At 42.3% G+C, this 24,449-nt stretch overlaps 1 protein-coding gene and 1 non-coding gene across 2 annotated transcripts in view; one reads left to right on the top strand and one right to left on the bottom strand.

Moving 5' to 3' along the window:
- Positions 1–426: 426 nt before the first annotated feature.
- Positions 427–24,449, top strand: part of LOC124718913 (angiotensin-converting enzyme-like) — a 228,905-nt gene continuing 204,882 nt past the window's right edge. Inside the window, exon 1 of the mRNA XM_047244568.1 lies at positions 427–483. The gene's annotated coding sequence lies outside the window, so the exon portion shown is untranslated. The remainder of the gene's footprint in view (positions 484–24,449) is intronic.
- Trnar-ucu lies at positions 18,608–18,680 on the bottom strand. Its single transcript has one exon. It is a non-coding gene; the product is annotated as a tRNA-Arg (tRNA).

Here is a 24,449-nt window from a genome sequence, read left to right as displayed (position 1 = left end):
AATCAGTAACTGGAAGTATAACTGTTTGTACAAGTTTTTCTTTTTCGGGTCAAGTGGGAATAGCTTTTTATAGTTTATATTGTTCAGTCTTTGCCATTGACTTTGCTGGACACTGTTAAGTAGGCGACGTAAGACCTAATCACCGGATTTGCAGTGAATTACTGTTCCTAGGAGTCTTTTTAGGGGAAGTTTACGGGCGACCAGTCACTAGTTGCGTTCTTGGCTCTCGAACGTGAACGGCACCCATTACGGTGTATCCGGCGCCACGTCAGTTGAGGCGCTCAGCGATTAGCGAGGTGCGGCCGCGTTTCCACGGAGTGAGTGTGGGCGATAACAAGTGTGAGCGAGCGTAGCCGACGCCCCCACCTCCGCAGGCGCCGCCGCCGCCGCCGCCGCCGGGCCCGGACGCTCAGTTGTCTTCGCGACGTCCGCGAGTGAGCACCGCGCGCCAGCTGACGTCACACCAGCCGCCCTCCCCCACAGGTAAGCGGCGTCCCCGTGCTACTCGCGTCTTTGGCGAGGGAAGGCTCCCGGCTCCAACACCAGTTCAGTCTTTCAATTGTATTTAGAAGCTCTGCGTGCCACTGTCACTTAGTTTCTATCGGAATAAAAAATTGTACACAAGGTTCGTATAGAAAATGCACGAAAAATTTGTAGGATTACAATACGCACACTTGGCGAAAGCAATACCTGGACAAGCCTCGTAATCGTATTACTGAGCCGTGAAATCAAATGTCACGTGAGTAACATTCTTGAATTCAGCAACCTGCGCGACAGGGTTGTATCCGGCCGCTTGCCAGGAATTTTGAAGCATGGGCTGATACTCTGGAGCAGACAGCTGGTTGTCATTAACAGAATGCATTTTCATTATGAAAATTCCATCTCGTAATTTAGTGTCAAAGTCACTGCATAGAGTCCTTTTAGGCTGCTATCTTTCTTGCATACATCTTATACTGCCAGAAGAAATATAGAACCGAAGGCTGTACGTATTGCGTTGTTTTTTGGTGGACTCATGGTGCATTCGACATTTTTACTCGCAAATTATTTACTATTATTGCGACCTTGCCAGCACTCCAGCAACCACAAAGTAATATACACTTCTGGTTATGTGCAATTTTCTCATTAACATAATTAACGAAAAAGGAGTCTAAATGGTGTTTTCACATTTTATCCACTTGTGCTAACCTGCAAATGTATGTTTCGTGGAATATTGTCTAAACAGTATTTTTAGTTTTCGGGCTGAAAGTTTTTTTCCCTGAAGACATACACTCCTGGAAATGGAAAAAAGAACACATTGACACCGGCGTGTCAGACCCACCATACTTGCTCCGGACACTGCGAGAGGGCTGTACAAGCAATGATCACACGCACGGCACAGCGGACACACCAGGAACCGCGGTGTTGGCCGTCGAATGGCGCTAGCTGCGCAGCATTTGTGCACCGCCGCCGTCAGTGTCAGCCAGTTTGCCGTGGCATACGGAGCTCCATCGCAGTCTTTAACACTGGTAGCATGCCACGACAGCGTGGACGTGAACCGTATGTGCAGTTGACGGACTTTGAGCGAGGGCGTATAGTGGGCATGCGGGAGGCCGGGTGGACGTACCGCCGAATTGCTCAACACGTGGAGCGTGAGGTCTCCACAGTACATCGATGTTGTCGCCAGTGGTCGGCGGAAGGTGCACGTGCCCGTCGACCTGGGACCGGACCGCAGCGACCCACGGATGCACGCCAAGATCGTAGGATCCTACGCAGTGCCGTAGGGGACCGCACCGCCACTTCCCAGCAAATTAGGGACACTGTTGCTCCTGGGGTATCGGCGAGGACCATTCGCAACCGTCTCCATGAAGCTGGGCTACGGTCCCGCACACCGTTAGGCCGTCTTCCGCTCACGCCCCAACATCGTGCAGCCCGCCTCCAGTGGTGTCGCGACAGGCGTGAATGGAGGGACGAATGGAGACATGTCGTCTTCAGCGATGAGAGTCGCTTCTGCCTTGGTGCCAGTGATGGTCGTATGCGTGTTTGGCGCCGTGCAGGTGAGCGCCACAATCAGGACTGCATACGACCGAGGCACACAGAGCCAACACCCGGCATCATGGTGTGGGGAGCGATCTCCTACACTGGCTGTACACCACTGGTGATCGTCGAGGGGACACTGAATAGTGCACGGTACATCCAAACCGTCATCGAACCCATCGTTCTACCATTCCTAGACCGGCAAGGGAACTTGCTGTTCCAACAGGACAATGCACGTCCGCATGTATCCCGTGCCACCCAACGTGCTCTAGATGGTGTAAGTCAACTACCCTGGCCAGCAAGATCTCCGGATCTGTCCCCCATTGAGCATGTTTGGGACTGGATGAAGCGTCGTCTCACGCGGTGTGCACGTCCAGCACGAACGCTGGTCCAACTGAGGCGCCAGGTGGAAATGGCATGGCAAGCCGTTCCACAGGACAACATCCAGCATCTCTACGATCATCTCCATGGGAGAATAGCAGCCTGCATTGCTGCGAAAGGTGGATATACACTGTACTAGTGCCGACATTGTGCATGCTCTGTTGCCTGTGTCTATGTGCCTGTGGTTCTGTCAGTGTGATCATGTGATGTATCTGACCCCAGGAATGTGTCAATAAAGTTTCCCCTTCCTGGGACAATGAATTCACGGTGTTCTTATTTCAATTTCCAGGAGTGTATATACAATTTTATGTTAGGCGTCGAATCATTGTAAGTCCAACAGCTGTTGTGTGATTATGAGTTGTATTGTGTGCAGACTGGACTAAGGCAACTATTCATTTTTCCTCTTTTTTAGATAGTGGGACACCAGAAGGTAGTTCATAATTGAATCCACTCTGACCAGTGTTCCAAATGCACAGTGGCTATATCTGGAAACTTGCAGTTTCCTAGTTTACTTCTTCGACAAAACGGGCCCCAGATTGGTGAATATCCTGGTCTTTCTGTACAGCTCTCGCTGTGTCTACCGCACATTGTGTATTCTTTCTTGAGACGTGCTATGACAGCTGCAGAACATTTAAACACAGTGTGGCCAATTTCTGCTGCCTTTTGCCTTCCCCAAAATTTCAGGTGCCAGTAATGCACGCTTTTGCCTTCATTCCTTGCCATGTGAAATTGGGGTGGAAATGAAAATGCAAATGATGTCCCATGCTTCTTTACAGAGCGTAGGGGAACGATGCGGGAGATCCGCACCGCTTTACTAGGCAAGGTCCTAGTGGAGGTGGTTTGCCGTTGCCTTCCTCCGACCGTAATGGGGATGAATGATGATAATGAAGACGACACAACACCCAGTCATCTCGGGGAAGGTGAAAATCCCTGACCCCGCGGGAATCGAAACAGGGACCCCGTGCTCGGGAAGAGAGAACGCTACCGCGAGTATGTTATTTTGACTCCAGTCCTCTCATTGCCTTGTTTCCTCGAAATGGATGCTCATTGCGTCTCTTTCTCTCCACATAAGGAAATATTAATGCTCGTTGTGCTTTTTATAGACGGAATAACGAGCTGTAGGTTGCAACTTTCCGTGGAGGCGTATGAGATTTGACATAAACATGTTCAAGACGTTCATATGAAAATGTTGTAGAAATGCTAACACTACTGGATTTGTTTTCTGGTGAAGGTTCATAGTGACAATAACTGTTAGGTCCTCTCCGAGGTGTGCTGTTTCCCGCACTGCCACTAGCACTACAACCTTGAGCACAATTAATCGCTTTATCGTCTATAAAGTCATTTTCTTCGTCCACTATCCTGTCTCACGTAACATCAGTTAAGCAGTCGAATGAATACTGATGTTTCTGAATAAGCAGATGCAACAAAAACATTGCCAGAGTGTCATCATCCTGTCCTACACAATTTTCCGTTGGATAACGCCTTATATTTACATGCCACAATATTCAAACCGTTCCAGATTTTAATCGTTTCGTTAATTTTAGCTGTTCGTACATGACAATATACTGACACAAGTGTGCTAAACATGTCAACTACTTGCTGAGCTGATTGACTGGCGAGTTAACCTCCTCACCCCCCTACTTCCCCCCCCCCCCTCCTGCCACCCTTGCTCCAACATTGCAAGCGCCATTGCGTGCAAACCGAGGGCAACACAAAAGCACACCGTCGCAAGACGTGGTTAGAAATGTAAGATGAGTCTGCGTGACGTTGTTTGTCTGCTTCTCTTTTATCCATATGTGTTCTCGATAAACTAGTGCTGGATGAACTCGAATTCCAACGACAAAATTTTGGAGTGTCTTCGGGGATACCATAAACCGCGTATACTTTGACCGACTTCCAGATTTAAACGTGATTATCGTGACCGTTTTTGAACTTCTGTGATATTTGTTAGCGACCATAGGGTCTTAGAAGAAAGAATTACACCCTAATTGGCACAATACATTTTCTAAAATGAAGAACTAGTAATAGAAAAAATTGTAGGTGGTCAAAATTGGCATTGATTTGGGGACACATTGACCAGCCTACACATCCGCCACGACTGTCAGCTACCACTCTATCTGTGGTACTATTTCAAAAACACAACCAAACTCTGATCGCCCAGAAAGAAATACATCGATCTAAAGCTTTCGCAAATGCTTTATTAAGCGTCATAAAAGGAAAAAAAATTAGTAAGGTACACTAATTAAATAGTATGATCCATCATCAAAATTATAATAAAAGGTACTAGGATCGAGTACCATGCACATAGCTCCAAATTTAGTTGAATGTAATACCTCAAATTTGACCCGCCGGGTTAGCCGAGAGCGCTAATGCGCTGCTTCCTGGACCCCGGTAGTCATTAACCGTGCCAAATCCGTACTTAACCCTACCGAGCCTGCGTACGATGCGGGACAATGGCAGCACAAAAAAAACTTAAATTTCATCCAACTTAAGCATAACGCCTCGTATCAAAACATCCAGTGCAATTAGAACGAAGGTTTTCCGTTCTTCATTTACTGAGTCAATACCCGACACTTGCGGCCAAACAAACTTCATTCCCTGTTTCCGGAGGTGTTTGACATTATATGTTGTACCTAAATCACTGCCAAAACCGCGACAGCTTCCAATCTGCGCAGTACGTGACTGACACTGGCTTTGCTTAGTTGTAGGCAAGTTAACAAGCACAAGCGAGCATTCGTCTACATACCTGTGGTTAATGTATGTATTGCTCAGTTCCACACTGTCATTAGCATCAACACTGCTTCTATAATCCTGGGGTAACTGTCACCAGTGGTAAAAATAATCCTAAAACAGAGAAACCATGACCTCCGAAATCGTAATGTACTGGAGATATATACACCTGGACAGATAAGTAATCAGTGGTCTGTTTTGAGAATTACTAGAGTAACATGCACGACATAGTTGAAAACACCGATCGCTTTGCAGTTAAATGAGGTTGGTGGATTTTGCACAACCAGATTTTAATACACTTTTTAGTGCACACTTGTAAGTCGCAACAGATTCGTCAGCTTTCGTGCAAGAAAAACGGCACTACATTGCGCCACCTACCTTATACTGGTGAAACTTTACTAAATACCCGACTGAGAACCAGCGGATGTTTGGAAAAATATTGGTGTATGATTGGATACGGAGTGGTACTGTAATTACGGTTTATTCGAATTGTTACAGCAGTTACCTTTTTTCTGGAAAAAATATCTCCACAACAGTGAAAAGCCTGTAAAATGGAATCACTTAAATATATTACAGGAAACACAGAGTAACACAACAGTTCTCACACAGATGCAAATGAGTTGTGAGGCGGTTGCGGTAATTCTTGGAACAGCTCAGAAGAGGACGGCGCGAACTTCCCCTCACCGATTTGATGCGTATTGACAAGGTGTGTAGGGCACGACTAGGACCTGAACGTGTGTGAATAGGGAGACGCAACTGTCAACTGTTTTCGAGAAAATAGAGTTCGACAATTTTTCGCTTACTGGTATGCTCTCTACAGGCGCTAATGTACAACGAGTCCGCAGCGGAGTGAGTAAGCGCTGAGTTCTATAAGCGCGAGGTCTTCGGATCGAATCTCGCTACCGCCACTACTCCTTTTTGTGACTTGTCCACACCAGTATTCCGCGCTATGCTTCGATATGTGTGGTAGGTCGTGAAATTTGGTGAAATTCATTATGAATGTAAAGCAAGCTTGTTTTGCAATTCACAATGGATAAAAACGTGGACATGAAAAAATATATGCAAACATCTGCTGTATGCCGTGGTAATTGTTTTCCATATTTCTACGATCAGTATCACCTCGATTCGTGCTGTGCTTAAGTTGGAACCATCACACAGATAGTGTTGTGGGTAAAGCGAACCAGTGACCAAGATTTATTGGCTGAACTCTGTGAAAATGCGTGAGGCCTACCAAAGAGACTGCTTACTCTACGCTTGTCCGCCCTCTTCTGGAGTACTGCTGTGCGGTGTGGGATCCACGTCAGACAGGATCGGCGGAGGACATCGAAAAAATTCAAAGAAGGACAGCTCGTTTTGTCCTATCGCAAATAGGCGAGAGAACGCCGCCAACATGAAACGTAAATTGAGATGGCAATCACTAAAACATAGGCGTTTTTCATTGTGGCAGGATCTTCTTATTACATTTCAATCACTATTTGTCTATTGAGGGTGTGAAAATATTTCGTTGCCGCCCACCTAAATAGGTAGCAATGATCATAATAATAAAATAAGATAAACCAGAGCTCGTACAGAAAGATTTAAATACTCGTATTTCCAGCGCGCTGTTCGAAAGTGGAACAGTAGAGAAATGGCTTGAAGGTGGTTCGATGAACCCACTACCAGTCACTTGGCTGGGAATTGCTGAGTCGTCATGTAGATATAGCTATAGACGTACATGTGCTGTATAGGCTACACATTGTACGTGTCACAAATGTAGCTACAATAATGTAAATAAAATCACTACACTGTTGTGACTGGAAAGTTCTCGTGTATCCTTTTTTCATTTCTAGTATCTTTAAGAAAAAGTTTTTCTCCTTTTATCGTGTTAAATATTCGAAAAATAGTAAATGAATGATTAGGTACTGATAATTTTCACGGTTGGAATAAATCGGTTGCTAGAACTACGTGGGAATAAAAGTAAACTTCCGGCAGCGAGATGCGATCCGGAGACCCCGCGCATGCGAGACTAAGTGCCGACTCGCTCCGCTGCTGATTCCGTAAGCACACGTGTCCCTACCAGAGCTTACAGCGTAAACACACCTAAAACTTCCAAACTCGACTTTGTCAAAAACGGATGAATATTGCATTTTCCTATTTACCAAATCGGTGAGGGGAATTACGCACGATCCCCTTGTCAACGAGCGTGTGATGTCAGTGTTCCACAGTATTCGCGTGGTGCATACCGGCCATTTCCATAGCAGTACACAGAATAGGCGGCCGCTGATAAGTGGAAACGCCTGCTAAAGTAAAGGAAAGTAATTCTGTATGGGCGTACGCTTCCGCTAGAGGACGCGGTATTTGAGTTATTCAAGAGAAGCGAACGAAAGTGACCTGCAAACGCAACCCCTTCTGTCCCCATCGGTCAAAATGTTCAGTATGTTGCTACCACTGTACAAAAATATACTACACCAATTGCTTCTTCTATTCGACGTTTTTTGACCTTCATTGAGTGGGCTATTATTGTTCCACCGGTGTACTCGTGCACTTACAAATTGTAAAACTTACGTTTGTGTAAATTAATGTAATATGTTATTAATATAAAATTAATTTTATATTAAGTTAACTTAAATATTAATTAATTGACTAATCTAATTATTTTAAGGACAGCCCTGCAGGATTCATGGTTTCAGTTCCCTCCGTCAATACTTGAGACAGCTTTCTTTGGCACCAGTGTACATACTTAGGTTGGTCGAAACTGCACTAGGCCTTCGTAAGATACATTTCACAATTTTGTGAATTTTAACAGAGTAAAATTAACTATTAAACCGTTGTGTTTTTTACGACGAAACTACTGCGCTTGTAAGGGTTATATTTAGATCGAATTGTAAACGTAATTAGGCTTTACATTACGTTTACATAATCCTTTTTTCTTTCGATACTCTCACGGGAAAGTTTAAATTAATAATGTTAACGAAATAGCCTAATAAGCCGGCAGCGTAATAGTCAGGCAAACAAGATCGAAAATGAGAAATAATTCGTGAAGTTGCAAATTTTTGTAGATTAGTTGGAGTGAGTTCCATGAACAACATAGTAATCGCAATGACCAGAAGGGGCTGACTGCGTCTGGGCGCGTTACAAAGTCGCTCTTGTACGTTTTTCTTGAATGTCTCGAAAATCGCGGTCTCTGACCAAAAAGTATCTCAGGACAAAATTAAACTACATTGAATATCCTACAAAAAATGGATCTTACCTATTTTTTGCCTAGCACCAACAGTTTGCGCGTAGGGAGCGAGAGAATATGACAACCTTACGCGACGCGCATGAGCTTAGGCCAGAAAGTAAATCTGCCACAAGTGTCCCACTTCAAACTGTTCGTCTCGACTCCCGATACACCATTGCAGTGCACTGTAAAGCCTGTACAGTCATTTTTCCCTCGCGCTGTTTGCGAACGGAATGGGAAAGGAAACTGATAATGTTGGTACCGTACAGTGACTTGTACATGTAAATATATGTTTCAGCACTTCATGAACTATCTTCAGTGTGTTTTCGGTTTATTATTCCGTTCGAAAAATTATTGTTGTTTATAACATCTTGAGGATATTCATAATTTTATATGTCACAATAATTTTGCTGACAACCACATACCAATTAAAAATAGTATATAAAGTTCTGAAACAAGTATGAATAAAGCAAAAATGAACAAACCGCCCCTGGAAAACGTGGAATTCCTCACCAACTTTTCGATGTATCTGTGCAGTAACCTGGAAACCATTGCAACAGTGAAAACTCTGTATTATACGCAGTCTATCACGAGTATATCAGATTTTAGCTACATATACTAAAAATGTTAAGTATCCACTACCGTCAGAAATTTTTAAATGTGTATCTGTTCCGGAAATTCCTGTTCTTTATTTGCGAAAATTAGAATCCTCGGTGTGGCCGAGTGGTTCTAGGCGCTTCACTCTGGAACCGCGCGGCCACTACGGTCGCAGGTTCGAATCCTGCCTCGGGCATAGATCTGTGTGATGTCCTTAGGTTAGCTAGGTTTAAGTAGTTCTAAGTTCTAGGGGACTGATGACCTCAGATGTTGAGTCCCATAGTGCTCAGAGCCATTTGAACCATTTAGAATCCTCGGTTACTATCACTCTATGCCAATATTCATTGTTTACCACACATTTCTTCTCTCCTCAATCGGATAGTAAGGGGAAGTGGGGGAGATGGAGGTGGCTTAATAATTTTAGAGGGAAATGAAAGATTGAATAGAAACTTGCGCAGTATGCAACAACGTGGAGCCATCACTGTAGTGTTCGAACTCCAGACGTCAACAACCAACGTGTAAGGAAGATTTGAGTGAATTACCGAAAAATACGGTTTAGCGGGCAAAACGGATGCCGAGAGTGATTCTTGTCATCATTTCAATGACACTCAAGAGACACACACATGTCTGACAACAGCTGAATTAACCACAGATGTCACACGTTTCCTACAAATGGATAAATATTTGTATTATCCAATGCTCGAAAAATTTTAACAAGTTTTTATTTAGCTACTTTTCTCTTTCAGACATTAACGTCTTCAGATGTAGCACTAGTAAATCTTTATCTTTACACTTGTTCGAATATATCTCGCCAGTTAAGCATCTATGTAACATAGACACTTTCAAGGAATTTCTTTTGACATAGACGAACTGAAGTGTCCATGTATCTTACCAACAAATGAAGCCCTGAAATTTCATTATATGATCAGTTCACATGCATGTTCGTATGAAGTGCTTGATTCTCAGTTAACTGGTAACTTATTTTACCTGTAAAGGCTACTTAGTTCTTAAACTGACGAGTTATTTGATGGAAATCGTGTAACCAGAGATAAATTGGTGCTCAGTCCGAAAACGGTGGTATGTGGAAAACGTTACGATGCGAGACTGCTGGGAAGAGAAAACTGTTAACCACACACAGTTGATGGCTCTGCATTTTAGTAATAAAGGTCTAATTTTTCTTACAGAACAGTTTATTTTTAAAAATTTAGACAAATTTCGCGTATTTTAATCCAGTCTCAATTCTTGATCGTAAACGTACATAAATATTGCTAGCTATTTCGCTCTGTGAAGATCATTTTCAAAGATTTTGTATGATGGAAAAAATTAAAAATATTATTAAATATGCTATGTAAACGGCATAACGGGATATTTTTCCAGAGAGTGCATAAGTATTACACATACCTAAACGCCAGTTCCTAAAAAAGGTCCACAGAATACAATAAAGTACCCTGACATAGATCTGAAGATTGTCATCAAAGGCCGAAATCCATAGTAAACTGGTGTACATTTCCGATCAAGCACTGAGACGGAAGAGAATTAAACTCAACATTCGAGTAGATCGCTGTTTCTCCTCATAGCGACCACCTCTCTCCTCGTTGAATTTCACGGAGACTATCCCGGCGCTGGAGACTAGGCCGTTTACTGCTGAAAAAGACGTCGTTCCCTTAAACAGGCCGGATGTATCTCGCTCCGAATGCCAGACTGAATTTTTCGTCCGTTCCTTCAGAAGAAACCCACTGCTATGGCGGTAGTAGGACTAGGGTTCGCGTCATCCTTGAGACGCTAGCTATCTCATGCGAACGCATGCACAGTATCCTGAAGTGTGTTCTGCATGCGAAGAGGTGCCTACACGCCGAAAACAACCTTGGACAAACATTCACACCGGTGCCTGCAGACGCTGCGACATATCGGAAGGAACTGGGCGAAGCGTGGATGCTGAACTAGGGCCTGGGGTAAAGACTGAGACAGGAGGAGGTGAAAGTTGGCCGAGGAAAGCGAAAACCGTTACGGAGGAGGCGGCCGCCATTTTGTGACTGACGTCTACATCTGCATCTACATTTATACGTGTACTCCGCAGGGCACATAACGGTGTGTGGTGGAGGGTACTTCTGGTACAGTCGCTAGTGGTTCGTAGGAGGACCAGCTGTCCCAAACTTGTCTGATTTTCCCATCGTGGTCATTTCGCGAGACGTGTGTGCAGGGACACTTCTCTGTTTTTCAGCAGTAAACATCTCCGTGGTGCACAGAGCCTCTCTTGTGGCGTCTGCCACTGAAGACTGCCGATCATCTCCGTAACGATCTAGCGCATTTCTTAAAATTATTATTTTTTTGTTTGTTGTTTTCTTGATTCTTCAGTCTTCTGACTGATTTGATGCGGTCCACCACGAATTCCTTTCCTGTGCCAAACTGATCATCTCAGAGCAGCACTTGCAACCTATATCTTCAATTATTTGCTGGATGTACTCCTATCGCTGTCTTCCTCTACTATCTTTACCCGGTACAGCTCACTTTAGTACCACGGAAGTTATTCGCTGAGACAGATGTCGCTTCTTCCTGTCAGTGTTTTCCATATTCGCCGATTCTACGCAGAACCTCCTCATTCCTTACCTTATCAGTCCACCTACTTTGTAACATACCTCTGTAGCACCACATCTCAAATGCTTCGATTCTCTCCTGTTTCGGTTTTCCCATATTCCATGTTTCACTACCTTAAAATTCTAAGCTCTCAGAAATTCCTTCCTCAAATGTTTGATGCCGGTAGACTTGATGCCCTTTCTGCCGGTGCTGGTATGCTTCCTCACTCCGTTTGTCATGAATTATCTTGCTGCTCAGGTAACAAAATTCCTTAACTTCGTATACTTCGTGATCTCTTGTTTACCTCGCCATATTATCATTTCTGCTGCTTCTCATTATTATTTTAGTCTTATTTCGATTTACTCTCAAATCATATTGTGTGCTCACTAGTCTGCTCATTCCGTTCAACAGACCCTGTAATTTTGTTTAGTTTCATTGAAGATAGCAATGTCGTCAGCGAATGTTATGACTGATATCCTTTCAACTTGAATTTCGATCCCACTCTAGCGCTTACTGGACTAAATGATGAAAACATGCGTCTCTCTTCTTTGGATCTTCTCTGAATCTCCCGTCAACCTGGTAAAGCTGCCAGTCTGATTAGTACCGAAAATCATTCGAAAACATATTTGTGACCCCTTTCAGACTGGAAATTTTTCTGGAGGGCAGAATGTTTTTCTTTATGTGCTAATGCCCTTAGGTGATTTCTTAACGATTTTAGATGCAAGGTTTATACAAAAATATGTTCCCCATTTTCATAACATACTTTGTACATTTGGCTTCATTTTATGGACTAAAATAACTAATTACGAAATATTCTCTATCGTAATAAATAGTTAAATGATCATTCAGTATTTACCAAACAAAATAACAATATTCAGTAACGCAGTAGGATATAACAGAGCAACCACATCCGTGTATTGTAGTGGTCACGAGCTGCTGTCTTTACTTGTTGACATTTTCAAAGAGTTGCCCAAAAGTTGGCAGCAGTTGCAAATGATGAAGAGGTTGAACATTAACAAATATGTACCTCAGGTTTCTATTGGAAAAAAATACTTCTGTTGCAGCTAAGACACATTAAAGTTAATGTACACAATTGTAACCAGAGGGCTTGATTTCACTTCTTTAGGATCTTTCGAATGAATCTGTCTGATTCCTGAATTTCGTACGACTACTAGGAGTAGTATAAAATTTTAGTTATCACCTCGCAGAAAACAAGTTTACGTAATTCATTTTTCGTTTGTGTGTGTTAAAATTTATCGGTGAACTGAAGGTTCGTGTTTGCTGTCAGCCGTCGTTAGCTACGCTGTACGATGTTTCGACTGGGCATCAGCCACTCATCTTCAAAGACAGTTTAGTCTTCTTTAGTTACTCGTGGAGATGATGCGGTTCCACACGCTATACAGTTGGCAGGTGCAAACACTGTCCATCAGACTTTCCGGAATGCGTATCTCCACGGATTCTTTAACTGTAGCAATACCAACGCATTTTCAGTAGCGTGTATTATCCAAGGGAAAGAAAAGGGGGAGGGGATACTTTACGCCCACCCTGAAAAAAGTAAAAAAAAAATGGTTCAAATGGTTTTGAGCACTATGGGACTTAACTTCTGACGTCATCAGTTCCCTAGAACTTAGAACTACTTAAACCTAACTAACCTAAGGACATCACACACATCCATGCCTGAGGCAGGATTCGAACCTGCGACCGTATCGGTCACGAGGTTCCAGACTGTAGCGCCTAGAACCGCTCGGGCACACCGGCCGGCAAAAAAGAAAAAAAAAGAAAAATTATCTAACTATTGTTGACTCATATAGCATCTTTCATTAAGTGTGATAGTTTTTGAACTTCAAAATAAAACCACTCATCAAAGTAAACTGTGCTTTATTTTGAAGCTTAGCTATGTTCTGAACAAAATACCATTCGGGTGTCCAAAATGGGTTTGAGCAGACTGGCACACACGATGGCTCCTATTGCTGACCACTATGTGTAACATTAGTCTGTGTAACTAAGTGTAACATGTCTGCAATAACCTGACGAGTGTTCGCCTCCGAATGTTTCAAAATTTGTGGCTTTGATGTAAACCGAAAGAAAAAAAAGGTCCGGGGGTGTTAAATGAGACGACAGTGGCGGCCTGTTCACAGATCCACGTCTCGAGATGATCCTGGTGGCCAAACTTCTCCCTCAGACAATCGAGTGTAACTTCGGCTGGAGCGCCATTGCGCTGCAACCACATGTTTTCAGCATCTGTGGTCTGAAGTTCTGACCACAGAAACGCAACGTGGATCTGAAGTGTGGCGGTTCTTTACTCACCATCTCGAAAGAAATGAGGTCCATTGACGCAGCCACATCCTAAACAGCACTACACAGTGAATTTTACTGAATTCAGTGGCACCTCGTGGGCCATATGAGGGTTCCTATAGCTCGAATACCGGCAATTCTGAGTATTGGCTAAGCCTCTAAGACAAAAATGCTCTCCCCTTCAGAAGATGACCTTCCACTGAAAGCAGGATAAGTTTTCGACTGCTGTACGGGCCAATCAGCGATACCACGACGCCATCTGTGATCGTTTGGAGATATCCAACTTTAGATGCAGGCCAAAATCCTTTCGCAGAACTCAGATAGCCGCAACCGTTGACATCGATTTAAAACTGATACATTCGCCTGTTCCTCAATACGGGCCGCAACTGCTCCGACTTCGTCGTCACCTCGCGCTTTACGTTGTCACCTCGGTGACTTCTGGTCGCCTAGAGAGACAGCCGCTCAGACTCGGCCACAGGCCGGCTATTAGCCAGATAGGGAAACCGTCATGGCGAACCAGTTGTCTGGCAAATAAATGGTAAGCACTCACAACTCAGCTGCCGCTCTGCTAAAGTTTTTTAATGATTTATAAACGCTCAGGAAACCTGAGTCGCTGCATGATGAAACTGCAAATTGTACTGGATGTTTTCACGCCTCGAAGTTCACAAAAAATGTTAGAAATTGTAAGTATGTGTAAGTGTAGTACAGAACCTGAAAATATCGTTTAGAGTGCACTAAAGGTGATACCGGAGCTCTTACAATGACTTGTACTTCCAATAGGGGGTTGGGGTGAATATTTTACCACTATCACAAAAGTTTAAAACATGCAGATTTAGTTAATTCCTGTCGATTTTTACTCACAACATACTTTCAAACGAAATACTGATGTGTTAGTAGGGGCCTGAACCTGGAAATATTGAATAGCGCATTTATTGTGAGAAGTCACATCTGCTACCACGATTTAGAATTTTGTAACAAGTTTAACTGAAAAATTTGATACAGTTATGTAATATGGTAAGACTTCATTAAAAACTATAAATATTTTCACGGCAGCCGACATAATCGTCTGTACATATTCAGTAACTGTACTGCTATTTAACATGATTCTCATATATTGTTCCATCTTGATTGCTCATTTTTAACTAGATTGCACATTTCGATCATTCTGGATCATCTTCAGATGTAAGTAGTTCTGTGAGCAACCCTCCTTATCTACTCCTAAACACCCATCAGAGCTCAAAGTACAGTACTCTGATATTTGTTTTTTGAATAGGCAAGTTGGATTGCTCGCGCACTACTTGCATACAGTGTGCTCGAAACATGTACTTAGTTCTGAAATGAGCCAGAATGATTGAAATATGAATTCTAATTCTTTAAAAAATGTGCTATTGAGACTTAGCAATATATGAGAATTATCTTAAATATATTTTTTTCGGAGCTTCAAAATATAAAATATCTGACTGGACTACAATACTTGGTATGAATTAGCCCCTGCCGCCCTCCTTTGGTATTGTGAGATTTAATACGCTTTGTGTCGTGCAGTGTTCAAGAGTTCACGAGTGGGCCTTCAGCTCCGAAAGCCCATATCGATGATGTTTCGTCGAATGGTTCGCACGCTGACATTTGTTGATGGCCCAGCATTGAAATCTGCAGCAATTTGCGGAAGGGCTGCACTTCTGTCACGTTGAACGATTCTCTTGAGTAGTTGTCGATCCCGTTCTTGCAGGATCTTTTTCCGGCCGCAGCGATGTCGGAGATTTGATGTGTTACCGGATATTCACGGTTGACACGTGAAATGATCGCACGGAAAAATTCCCGCTTCATCGCTACATAGGAGATGCTGTGTCCCATTGCTCGTACGCCGACTGTAGCACCACGTTCAGTCTCACTTAAGTCTTGATAGTCTGCCATTGGATCAGCAGTAACCGATCCAACAACTGCGCCACACACTCGTTGTCTCATATAGGTGTTGCCCACCTCAGCACCGTGTTCTGCCCGTTCACGTATCTCTGTATTTGAATACGCATGGCTATACCAGTTTCTTTGGCGCTTCAGTGTATATACTATTTACTATAGTCACGATGAAATTGAAGAAAGTACACAGGTGGGATTTTTAACTTGTACTCTTGGCACAGTGACCTTGAACTGAAGCTGGTGCGCTACGCTTTCTTGATCAAAATATGGCTGAAGCTACGGGAAGAGGTTTCCGTGCACTATCATGAGTAAGAGTAGACCCTGGGAGTTTTGTAAGTAGCCTTGCTCAATTAAGATCGTAACATGTATGTTACGTGTATGTTAGGTGTGTTGCATGACTGTAGGCGGTCGTTGCTTCATTTCGATCGTTTCGTTCTCATATGCGATCAGTCTTGTTGGATTCCCATACAAACAGGAAGCGGTGAAGCGTCTAGAAATCGAGCGAAAGTCTATAAAGGGCCACGTAACTTAAGGAAAAGTGTTATGATTCTTGAAGTATCGACACATCACATTCCAAGTAGTGAAATATTTGTTTATTCCTTATGTGTGTGATTAAACTGCACTCAGTTACGGATCATGCCATCTGGATAAAATTTGAAAAGCGCAGGTGATATAGGACACACACTTTCTTTTTAAAATTTCATCTGTCTTTATCCTTCATGTTTTTATAATAATCTAAGAGTCTTTCACGAGTTTTTACACCTTTCATGTATTTCACAGAATATCTATTACTTCCTATTATTGATCATATTTCTTTCCTGTTAACATTGTAGAATGCTTTGACGAAGCATATTAATGTTACGTGCGTTTTCTGTACTGAATTCATTCCTCTTTTGAAACAAATATTTTGTCTGTGGTTGATCTTCGTCTTCTAATTCCATTTTGCACTTCTCAAGTGAGCTGCTCCGAAGTTCGTTTAAGCTGCTTGTCAATGATCCCTGCTATAATTTACATGTATAAAACTCAGCAGACTTACAGTTCTGTAATTTTTCCAGTATTTCCGAGCCTCTTTTAATACTTGTAGGATTTGACGCGCTCCAGATGTTCGCCATTAATCTTGTAATTTTATACAGTCGGGTTCTATCCATTGTTACAGCCATTTGTCCACATAGTGTTGAACATTCGCCGTCGAGTATAACACACTTTGTCTGTTTATCAAGTATCAAGGAGCCGATCGCATATCTAGGAAGACCGTTTTGGTTATTAGTCGGCGATATCGCGCACTTTGTTTATTCCTACGTCTTGGTTTGTGTTCACCTCTTGCGTAAAACTGCTTTGTTACAAATGTACTGCGCGCTCTATATGATGTCCCTATACGCTCGTGTCTGTACCAAATATCAGCCAGTGTTTAAAGTCCAGCAACGTATTCTTTCTTAAAGTTTCTCGTACTTTGGTCATTTTCGTTTCTTTTCGGTTGATACCCGTCTTCCAGAATGTAGTTCACATCGTAGCAACATACATTTCATTGAATTTGTCTCGATCGAGATCAAAGGCAATGATTTACAAAATCCCACAAGGACACCGGGATCGCTTGAAAACCCCGTTTTAATAATCTTGTCGGGACTGCAAACTCCCGTTGACGTCTTTTCCCTCGTCTGTGAAATAAATTTTGCTCTTTAAACTCCGCCTTCTGCAAAAGCCAATGTATTCTTTTTTTCTATTTCTCCACACATGTTTCGAGAACCACGTCTCCTCTTCTGTGGGTCTAGACTTTCTGTAAAATATCATAAAAAGTTCATGATTGTTTTCCTCTACAATAACGTATGAATTTTCTTTATTTTGGTTCGATTTCTCGCACATCACCTGTCGGAGTGGTTTTGTACAGGTTGGCTTGTTTTTATGACATCGTCTGACGGTGTGTCATTTGCAAAGTAGCCGTAAAGAATTTGCTTATTTTCGAAAATAATTTCCCGTCGGTAGTAGTTGTTAAGTGGTGTTCTTACGTCTTCCATCCTGTTCTGCATCTCTGGTATGGTTTTTTTCTATTGTAATTGTATACACTATTTTCCACATCTTTTTAATTTCACTCTCGCCTGTTTTAAAGCGAATTTTACACAGAAATGAGGACTGACAAAACACTTAAGTCGTTCTACTCACAGAGAGACGCCATGTTTGCAGTTTCTCAATTGTTCTTCACATCTTTTCTATCTAGTGTCTCTATAATTTAGAACGTTTGGTGAAAACTTTTTTGTATTGTCTGCTGGGATAGAATTAATTTCGTGTGAGGGTGGGTGTGAGTGAGAAAGAGAGAGAGAGAGAGAGAGAGCGCTAGAAAAAGGGGGAAGTATTGATAAGAAGGGTTTTTTGGATAATGGAGGATCTTTGAGTACAATGTTTTATTTGAGGAAGTGTCTTTATATAATACGTTAAGTTTTGTTGCACACTTGTGTATTCGTTCAAAACTTTCATTCCTCGTGTCACTGTTCTTTGCAAGTGGCGGTTCTCCTGAAATGTAGTGTTTTGGTAGATACTATTGCTTTCTCTGAGGATCTTGACATCAGTTTCTCTTACTTGGGTGGTGGTTTTCCTCTATCAAAGGAGCTGCAAAAGTGGAGTGTGTACTGTCAGTTTTTTTTCCAGCCTCGCTGGTGCTCAGAATGCCTTAGTTTTAAAAACTTTTGCTTGTTTGCCCTGTGTAGCCAGATTGACATGAATACAAATAATATATTCCAGCTTTGTGTAACAGAAGACGGTGTTCAAACATACGTTTTGAGAAAGTTTTTTCATCTCGACCCATTGAGATTTATCTATTTCGGACGTCGAACAGAGGAAGGAGAGGATAAGGAATGCAAAGTGCGGCAGCAGAAGAGGAGTTCCGTGCATCTGTGGCGTTTAAAAATGCTTCATCCCTTGCGGGGATCGAACCCGCGACCTTTGGATTAGAAGTCCAACGCGCTATCCTCTGCGCCAAAGGGACGATGCAATGGTTCGATTCCCACGGAGTATAAGAGCTGTCGTTTCCTGCTTCCGTGCCAAGGGCGAGCTGATCTCCGTGACGTAATCGTAATGGCGCACTCCGCTGCACGCGCCTATCGATCCGATCACTTCGTGCTCTGGGCGGCACTTGAAAATTGATAACCATGGTCAATATTGTTGTGTACGCAACTTAAAAGAGTAACTCATATTTGTGTGTGATACTAAAGAGAAATGACGCGGTGGTCCAGGGTTCGACTACTGGTGACAGCACCGATCTGACTGACTCGCCCGCCACTGAAGTGGCGTCAGAAGAAAATATTTGCACCGATATTTGTAATTTATTTACTTTTGGGCTCGAAGGTATAGCGGCAATGTGTATGGCTGGAACCCGAAAGATTGCGGGATGGAATCCCGGTCGGACCGCCGTAGTTTTCTGTCTGCCTTTAACAAAAAGCCTACACTTCTCGAGTTCGCGGGTGTGGCAAGGAGATGCACGTGGTTCGAATTCTACGTTAAACTGTAGGTCCCCTCTCCTTAGCTGACTGAAAGAACTACTGAAAAGCAATTTGCCCAAGTGACGTCCAATAGAAAGACTTGCATGAGCCAGTTGAATCACACGCCATTATTATTTATTAACGTTATTGTAGTGCCTGTGTTAAGAAGAACGGTGCACTGTTCCTTCGAACACGCACGTGTGCACTGCATGTCGGCAATATTTCAGAAGACATAGGAAGACGGTCGCGCACCAAAAATATTGAATCGGATTTCTTCGTTCTCGGTAGCCTTGCCACAAAGTGTAGTCACGAAAAACCCCCGACTTATTCCAAATATAATTGCAGCCGGGGGTGTATTGCATCACTTGCAATACACTGTGCGATAGATTGACAAATTGGCAGGATGTTTAGTACCACGTATAAAGAATATCTTACGGTTTGTAACTCAGAATCTGCCTCGAGTACCCACTTTCATGAGCAGTGGCATTCCGTCACCGATTACCCTAGTAACTTAAAAATTTTTATACATCGAGACAACAAGGACCACAACTGACGTTCTTGGAGGGGGTCGAAATTATACGATCCCTTAATAGTTTTCGACACCAAACCTTAAATGGGAAAACGAAGTTGAGGTATAGTAGAATTTTGGCAAATTTCGACTGCCTGTTTTTGCTGTCATAAAACACTGCACTTTTTACGATGTTCCCTTTCTTTTCCTCTAGGCCTGTATTTAACTTTTCCCCTCCCACCAACTCGCTCGCTTTGTTACCTTAGGTTTTGCACATCTTCCTTTCAAGTTTGTCCTTAAAAGTTTTTTCAAGTTCCTGCTGTATTTAAAAACCTATCAAAATCAAAATTCACTACAGTCTGGAATCCTTTTAATCGTGATAATTTTTTAAAAACATAAACATTTTCATATTTTTTACAAAATAACACTTTTTGGTTTTTTCGTTTATTAAAGTTTTGGCGTTTATTTAGTGGATACTGTCAGCAGATGCGTTGCTTTGCTATAACATATGCATCTGATGTTCCTATTTCACGTCATTAAACACACTTCGTTGAGGGGCCCCTTAGGTTAGAATAACTCACGGTTGTTACTAATGAAAATAAATGTCAACTGTCACTATTATATTCTACGTATTTTTTTAAGTGTCCTTGTTATCCCAGCATTCGTGGTTCTCATTCACCATCCAACTGTCACTATTATATTCTACGTATTATTATTTTTTTAAGTGTCCTTGTTATCCCAGCATTCCTGGTTCTCATTCACCGTCCGTGCGTTCCCGTAAAAGACCGCCAATCATATGTCTGAACCTGAATACCATCGACGCATGCGCGAGCCGTTTGTTTACTTCTGCGCCGCCAGCAAGAGGTGCTATTGCCTGTGCCGCGGTTGCGTGCTGATGGGAGAAGCGGTAAGTGTGCTCTGCGGGTTCTGTTATTTCCGTCAGTAGCTATTTACTGCACGCTTCTTGTCCAGGTTGCTTAGAAATCCCTCCATTTTGCTGCAGCCACTTCTTGATTTTTTTCATCCTAGCCGCAAATTAGGTTTAATAGTTGTTTTCTCATATCTTTTCAACTTACGCTTGATCACTATATTATTATTTGTTTAGGCCCCATCCGCCATATTGGATTGGGATCCGTGAATCCGATATTTCTATTCGGCGACGTACTGCTTTTTAGTAGTGTTTTGTTCTGACACTTGTTTACATTTCGCGGCGTGCGGTTGCAACTGTAGCGGTTCTAAAGCTAACCACTGACAAAATTGATTGTTCCTTATTCGAATATTAAACTTAGTAGTTTTCGACTGTTCTTCCCATTCAGGTGCGCCGGAACAAAACCCGATACGTCCACTTTTGCTGTATTCGCGTGTTTGAACTGGAGAGAGGGGGGGGGGGGGGGGGAGAGGAGGGAGAGGGAGAGATACGGGAGTAATACATGCTGCCACAAAACAATTTTCAGCACAACGCGACATGAAGTGTTTTATGGCGTGTTTCTTCTTTTTATAACTTGTGGAGCCATTTAGAGATCACTGTTTGTTACTTTCTGTATTAACAGCAAATGCGGATTTATCGGTTTTTGTTCAGGTGCTCCTCAGTTATTAGCACTGTGTTTACATTCCGAGGCATGCAGCTGCAGGTGTAGCGGTTCTCAAGTCCTGGCAAAGTTGTTTTGTGCACTGTTATTCGGTTATTAAATTTAGTAGCTCTCAACGGTGTCTCGTACTGTTTCTGGCGAAATAACGGTTTAATAAACTTTCGAAAACTTTCGCTCACTGTGATTTTTTTAGAGCTGTTTTTGAGTTGAAGTCCTTTATTAAATGTGGTACGATAGTTTTCAGATGAAGTTTCTTATTGTTTGTACTGAAATATTTCAGTACAACTTTGGTTCACTATGTTTAATTTCGTTGAGTGTTTCAGTGGTTGCTTGAATTTTTGGTTTTAGATTAAAAATTGCATGAAATTATTATGGTATTGGTATAAGCTGTGGTTTGTTAGTGTTTACAAAAGTAGTTCTTTTCTTAGTAGAAAGCGAAATTCGAGATCACTGTGGTTAGTTCTTTAAATAGTTCTACTGTTGTAATTGAACGTAGGTAACGTAGACATTTAGTTTTTTTCAATAATTGTAAAACTTTACAATGAGTGAGCAGTGTGGGTTTTGTAGCAGGTTTGTGAGTAGCGGTTTACGATGAAAAATTTGTTCAAGGTATTTTTAGTGGGGTGAGTGCAGTGGGGAAGCCGGTACGTGTTCAAGCAAGATCCTCTCTTGGAAATGCAGAATCTGTAGCAGAAATAAGTTGATAGAGGAGCAGGAGCGTAAGATCTGTGCCCTCCGGCTGCATTTGCAACACGCAAATGAGGAACTAGATAGGTTGAGGAGGGCGAAGGGCGCTGGGGATTGGGAACTGGTACTTGGTAACAAGACAGAGCTAGGATGAGGAGGAGACAGTTCTGCTTTGCGTATAAGCAATAGATTTGACCAGTAGTCACTCAAGTGGGGAGGAGCCTCTTGTAGCTGTAGGAGTGAGAAACATTCAGCAGTCCTCAGCCTAACAGAAAGAAGGTTCCGCTGCTAGGCAGTTCGCACAGTAGAGGTGTGGGCCAGCAGTTGCAGGAAATGTTGAGGAGTGAGTACCAGGGCACCAGCATTGTGAAGCCTAGTGCAGGGTTAGCTCAGGTGGCATAGGGGAGCTATGTAGGAATTTTACGAAAGAGAATCAGGTAGTGATTGTAAGTGGAGCTGGGAACAGTCTTGATAGGGACGGGAAGTATGACGTAGGTGGTGACCTGCTAAAGATAGCTACTCAAACTGGTGGCACCAATGCTACGGGCGCGCCTCGTCTTAATGGTGGTGTTAGGCGCGTTAACATAGGGCCGGATAAGGCGCTGATGGCGGAGGGCATGGCTCACATTGCGGTGGTGCCGACTGAGTCCATCAGTAGATCGGTTTTCACTAGGTAAGGCCTGCATCTCAACAGGTATGCTTCTTTTTTAGACTGAAGTCAACTGATAGGTATCCTTGCTTAAGTGCCTCTGACAAAGGAATCACATTCAGAGGATGTCAGGTATCCAAGTAGCGAAAGAATTAGCCTATTTCATCAAAATATGAGGTATTAAAGTTAGTGAACTCCTTTTAGATGTTGACTCTGACATTATTGGTATATGGAAGCATCACATAAATAATTTGAAAATTCAGAGGCTTCCTTTCCCTGGATACAGTTTAGCTGGCTGTTTTTCAAGTTCTTTGCGGAGTGGAAGAGTTGTCGTGTGCGTAAAAAAAAAAAAAAAAAAAAAAAAAAAAGTTACATGAATGTTGTGCAGGGCAGTTGAATTTAGTGAAAATAAACTCCTAACTATTGTTGTTTATAGGTCCCCTACCTCTGACTTCAGACCGTTTCTGTTCAAACTAGAGGGAGTTCTTGGTTCACATAATAGGAAGTACCAAAAATTAGTTGTATGTGGTGACTTCAGTATTAACTTTGTGTGACTGTACAAGGAAAAGGATGTTGGTAGATATCATAAACTCATATGATCTGATGCAGACCGTGGTTTTTTCCAATCAGGGTGCAGCGGAACAGTAACACAGCCATAGACAATATTTTTATTCATTCTTGATTACTAGGACATTCTGTTAGTAAAAGGGTGAATGGCCTTTCAGACCATGATGCATAAATTTTAACACTGAAAGGCTTTTGTACTCAAACAAATATTATACATAATTAAAAACTATGTATAAAAGCTAATCCAACGGCAATAGAGTTTTAAACCTCGTTAAGGAACAAGAGTAGTAGCATGTTTATAGTGCCGATAATGTAGATGACAAATATAATGCTTTCCTTAACACGTTTCTCATGCTCTTTGAAAGTTGCTTTCCATTAGAACGTTCTGAACAGGTTACTAGCAGAAATATGCTGCCTGGGTGGCTGAATAGTGGGATAAGGACATCATGTAGAACAAAGAAGGAATTATATCAAAATGTCAGAAGTAGTCACTATCGAGCTAGAGCAGCCCATTACAAACAGTATTGTAAGGCGCTTAAAAATGTTATTAGCAAGGCAAAGAGTATGTGCTACGCAAATAGGACAGCTACTTCGGAGGATAAAATTAAAACCATATGGTTAGTCGTGAGGGAAGTCTCTATATCGTCGACCTCGCGTTGCTGGCCAAAGTCAGTTCGTAGTAAGAATATTTCTGTCACCGATAAGTCAGATATATGTACAGTTTTTAACAGTCACTTTCTGAGCATTGCTGGTCAATTAAATAAAAATTTCTTCAGGGAATCATATATCTCTCTTGGACAATACCTTTCGCATACTGAAATACTCCTCTGTGATATTGACAAAGGGGAAATTGTCAAAAATTGAATCACTGAAGGCTAAGGACTCTCATGGATATGATGGGTTGCCTAGCAAAATATTAAAGTAATGTGTTGCATGTATTATCCCTGCACCTAGCCAAATTTCAAATCTTTCCTTTAGGAATGGTCAGTTACCTGAACGATTAAAGTACTCAGTAGTAAAGCCGCTTTATAAAAAGGGAGAAATCGATGATTGGACAGTTTTACATCTATTTCTATGCCATCAGTGTTTGCTAAAGTTATTGAAAATTCTGTGTATATAAGGATAAGTGATCATGTTTTTCCACATAATTTGCTATCAAATGTGCAGTTCGGTTTTAGAAGTGGTTTAACAATAGAAAATGCTATATTCTCTTTTCTTTGTGAGGTACTGGATGGATTAAAGAAAAGGTTCGGAACGTTGGGCATATTTTTAGATT

This window comes from Schistocerca piceifrons, chromosome 10 (assembly GCF_021461385.2).
Source record: "Schistocerca piceifrons isolate TAMUIC-IGC-003096 chromosome 10, iqSchPice1.1, whole genome shotgun sequence".
In the NCBI taxonomy this organism is placed as follows: Eukaryota; Metazoa; Arthropoda; class Insecta; order Orthoptera; family Acrididae; genus Schistocerca; species Schistocerca piceifrons.
Note: the sequence above shows the minus strand (reverse complement) of the source record. Positions and strands in the feature narration are given on the sequence as shown.